Source organism: Pteropus vampyrus, unplaced genomic scaffold, assembly GCF_000151845.1.
Source record: "Pteropus vampyrus isolate Shadow unplaced genomic scaffold, Pvam_2.0 Scaffold143, whole genome shotgun sequence".
NCBI classification, from domain to species: Eukaryota; Metazoa; Chordata; class Mammalia; order Chiroptera; family Pteropodidae; genus Pteropus; species Pteropus vampyrus.
Window position 1 is genome coordinate 1,570,609 of NW_011888924.1, and position 4,882 is coordinate 1,575,490.

The 4,882-nt window shown below is 54.5% G+C and overlaps 1 protein-coding gene across 2 annotated transcripts in view; it reads left to right on the forward strand.

Moving 5' to 3' along the window:
• PRKCA (protein kinase C alpha) overlaps positions 1-4,882 on the forward strand; it is a 406,973-nt gene that overhangs the window by 397,359 nt on the left and 4,732 nt on the right. The window lies entirely within an intron of this gene.

Below are 4,882 nucleotides of genomic sequence, written 5' to 3' on the forward strand. Positions count from 1 at the left end.
GAAATTCCTCACGGCAGCGTTGGAGGAGAGATGCTGTAGTCCCGTTGCCCAAATGCCCTAAACATTAACCTTTTTACCACATTTGCTTTTCTATGCTTTCTCTGCATCCGAGTGCGTGTGGGTGCAGACACACGCATACACGTTTTTGTTTTGTTTTTTTTCCTGAATCATTTGAGAGGAAGTGGCAGCCGTAATGCCTCTTTACACCTAAAAAAGTCCATGTGTGTTTCCTGAAACTAAGGACATCTCATGGTGCTTTGTTCTTTTCATCATCACCCTGAAAAGTTATGGGCACAGAGGGGCAGCTGTCCAGCTGATCGGGCCACAGGCAGCCTCGCGCGGCATCTAAACAGGTCTCAGGTAGCGAGGAGGGTGATTCTCTTGGCCTTTCAGTGGAACCAGAAGCAGTGATCCTAATTAAAAATGAGATCCTCAACACTCGGGAGGCTTCGCCGACAACATGCGAATACTAATCGGCCTTTGGAGACCAGAGTCTGCTACATCACGGTGTACTTAGATTTGATTTAAGCCGTTAAACCAGCCTGAGACAGCATCTTCTGCCCGGGGAGAGGCAAGTAGTCTTTCTATTCATTAATAACCACTCTCCCAAATACGTTTCTGCGTGAAAGAGAAATGGGAAGAAATGAGACATTTAAGATGACGATCAACATAAATAAGCAGCTCTCTGGCAAGCCTCAGGGAGCTTCCGTGGTGAGTGACAAGATAAACGCAGACCCTGTGTGCCTCGATTTGTGCGAACCAAGTTCCCATTGTCTGAAGCAGAGGTCCGGGGTAACAGTGGTTACTACAGCAACCTGTCTTGGAAAAGGAGCCTTCAGTGTCTAAAGCTGGCCATCAGCATCAAGACCCAAAGGGAAAAGAAAAAAAAGACCGAAAGGAGTGTGTGTTTTTGCTCCATAGAACACAGTGCAGGATGAGCTTTTCCCCCGTCACACCTCATACACACGCGACTCTGGCACCTGCAAGAATCCACTCACCTAACCTGTGCCTTCCAGCCTGTGTCTGTCAGAAAACCCATCGATAAAACCGCTCTCTCTGGACCAGAACGGTCCCTTTCTAAGGCGACAGGGGAGACAAGTACTATTTAATGTTGTCTGAGAAACCAAAGCCCACCTCCAGTCTCTCGCCACAGGTGGTGTTGGCAGGAGGTGAAGGAGGTCCTAATTCCTTTTTTTAAAATTATTAAGATACTCGCTCTGTGTGGTGAAAGAGACAAGCAGTCGCGAAGGATAGTCAGTGGACAGACACTCTCTCCCCCTCCCCAACTCCCGGCCCCACTGTTCACTGATTTCTGGAACCGTCCAGAGAGCCGCGTGCACATCTGCACAGGCGGGGTCACGCCACACACTCTGTGTTGCACCTTGCATCTCCCACACGCTGGTGCTTCCCTGTCAGCTCCTGTGGGTCTGTGGCGTCCTTTACACGGGCCACTCCGATCTCGAGTTCCGAGGCCAGGCACTGACCGTTTCCCAAATACTCTCCCCTGTCCGTTCTTATCCTCCAGACTTTCTGTACCAAAACGCACTGGCTTCAGTGGTCATCCAGGCCTTCGGTGAGCACATTTCCAGAACCTCGGGTGACTAAATGAGCAAGCTAACCTCACTCTGTAACCCTCAGCGTGTGCTGCGCTTGTGTGGGCCGTGCACGGACCATCCCCTGAGCATGCCGATCCGAGCAAGGGGCAGACGCGCGGGGCCCCGGCTCCCTCGCCCGGTGCTTCCGCGGTGCGGTGCGGAGGTGACCTCCCAGGGGGCCCAGGGCAGAACGTGCCCACACGTTTCTGCCGCTGGTTGTTTAATCAAATCAAGACAGTGCCAAACCACGCGCAGACGCTGGCGGTGTCCTTACTAACACGCTCTGCTGGGACCATGCACAGCGCTCGGTCAGCCCCCTGGAACCGGGCCTGGAAACGTGGCTGACGGTTCCCCCAAGACAGAGCACATCCAGCCGCCTCTGTCGTCACAGAGGCTCCGCCCTCGACCTGCTTCCTTCCTGCTCCCTGTCCCCACGGGCCTTTTCGCTCGGTGTGTCCCACGCTCTCCCTGCTCATGTGGGTTTTGTTTGGATTCGCTTTGTGATGGAGATGTTTTCACGCTACTCACACTCCCCCTAATTCCCATGCCAGCGACCGTGGGTTATACTCTACATGACTGAGACGCCAAGGTAAAGGACAGAATTGAGACCAACACAGGTGTGGCTCACTCTCAGTGGCCTCTCCCAGGTAAGAGTCAGAGCCGAGAAGCCCACCTCCACAGCCAGGCTCTGCCCCACCCCCGCCAGCCCCCCACGGCCGTTACACGGCATGCAAAGGGTCGTAAGCGGCCCGTGTGTCACGTGGGGCTCTGGGCGGGCATCGCTGCCATCCTAAATTCCAGCCAGGCTGTCATCTGTCCGTGCCTTGTCACGTCGTTACCACGCCCGATTTCATGTTATTCATTAATGATTTTTAGCAAATGGGTAGCAATGTCAGAACAAGGACGGAGTTCAGTGCTGAACCCGGAGCTCAGGAAGGGAGGCAGGTTGTCAGCAGCGTTCATTCACGCCTCACGTAGGGCTCGCACGCTGCTCACGGGCCGGGAGCCTGCCGTCGATGCTGGACCTTTGGGTCAGTGTCACTCCTGATCATTTAGAAAGGGTTGCACACACACACTCGTTCCTCCAATCCTCACGACAGCCGTGAAAGGTGGATTTTCACATCGCCATTTCTGCTTTTACAAAGAGGTGCAGTGAGTTCCCCACAACCATACCCTGGGCTTTTGACAGCCCTCATCCGTCTTTCCTTGGGTGTCTACTGTGGCCCTGTAAACACGGACGTCATCGGGTCTCAGCGAACGCCCGCAGAACCGTCCGGGCTCACGTGCTGACCCAGTTAGGTGCGGCCGCCTCTCCCTCTCCATCTTTGCCCCACACCAGTTGTGTGGCGCATTACAAACCAGGTGTCAAAAGCCTCATCTGGTGAAAGGCACAGGTGGCCCTTGGAGCTGCAGACAGTGCATGCTCGGCCAAGGAGTTTCACTCTCAAGTCGTAAATGCTGCCTTTAGCTCCTCTGTGCTGTCAAGTGGCCTACAGCTCTGAGGCCGTGGCCAACCCAAACACACCTGTTGTCACAGACCGTGGTGCAGGCTACCCTTCCAGTGGCCATTGCCACCTCATCCCGAGGAGCGTTGCCATCTGGCCAGCTCGATTTTTCACTCACTCACGTGCTCATTCACACGTTCACAGGTACCACTGGGTGCCCCCTGAGCCTGTCTCTGCCTCCTCTTACTCGCTTTCGGGTCCAGGACGGCACCTGAGGCCACCGGCCCACAAGCTGATGGTTATGAGCAGGGTTGGCTCACAGGTGGTGGGAAGAGTCTTTTTTACCTTAAAAACACAGTAGCTTATGGGAGCCATTGTTTGTCTTTTCTCCCAGGGATCCATCTCAGTAGGTGAATAGTCGTTCACACAACCATCTCAAAAAATAAGTAGATCAAGGTCTTCTCCGATTTCGCGAAGAGTTGCGGTGGGTTCATTTTTAAAGCATTAAGAGACCCTCCATGGTGGAAAAATTAGTGGTTTCTCACAGGACTGAACCTGTGGTGAGAACAGCCGGGTCCCTTCACCGCCCGCCGCCCCTTGTCGGGGAAAAGCGACTTCTCGGCATGGTTTCCCTCGGCATAAACCCCTTCCGTGTCCTGGACCTTGTGCGCGTCGCAGGCCCAGCCTCCAGCTCGTCCAGGCTTCCGTCCCGCCCTCTCTGAGACGCACTCGGAGACTCCGTTCTTGCCCTTTGCCCCCCACCCGTCCCAGCCTCCCGTCCCTTGGCCTGCGGGAACAGGTTTAAGAAAGGCCTTCGTCTGCTAACGCGCGATTTCTCTCTCTTTGGGATCAGGGAAAGTCCAACGAGATTTAGAGGGAGGAAGAGGAGGAAGGGGCGTCTGGTGGGGGGCGGCCTTCCCACTGTGTGTGCTGCCACTGAGCCGCGCCTGCCTGGGCTGGTCCCCGCCACTGCCCCTTAGCGCAGCCTTCGGGGCGGTCCTAGCGGGAGGCTTTAGCAGTGAGGGCTTCCGCCCCGTGTGGCACAGTCCCTGGCTGCCCAAGCCACGGCCGCCCTCAGGATTAACCCTCCTCTGGACAGCAGCTTTCGAATTCGATGTCCTGGACCATCCGTCTCCGTCCCCAGGCTTCTCAGTGTTGACATTTCCATGGTCCCCTTTTTGATCTTAGAAACTTTTTCTAGTTGGCTTTTTTGGTTTGGTTTTCTTTGGGGAGGTGTTTTCTGTTTGTTTGTTCGTTTTTACTTTCCTGTGGCAATTAAGCCATGCTTTCTGGAACTTCCCATTGGAAGACGATCCGTGAGTGCCCTCAAGACGCTACTCCTGCAAACGCCTTTTCTGTGCGGTCTCTTCCCAGAACAGCTGGACAGATGTAGAGCTGGACAGACAGTTCTCCAGCCAGGAGAGGGACGTCTCACCTTGGCCTGCCTTCCTCTTCCTTTCAGAGACCACCTTCTTTTATATTTTTCCTGGAATTCCTTCTTGTTCATCCTCTCTTGGTTAGTGAACTGTAAAAGAAATGCCAATGACCTCTTGTTAAGGGAGCACATATGCCAGGCCCCGGGAGCACCCACAGTCGAGTCACTTGAATGGGTTTTGATTAATTGGGTTCCCAAAGGACGTTCTCAAAGCCAAATCCACCGAGGCCGTGACGCGCGCCGACAGGACGTTCACCTTGGGCCTCTGCAGCTCCTTCGTTCCCTGCCGTCACGTACGGCTGTTCCTGCCTGAGCTCCTCATTCGGCCTCACCCTGACCTTAGGACCAACTCAGCCTTGCGTTACCGTTTTTGGTATATCCCAGGTTTCTCAACAGTAGTGCAGGTG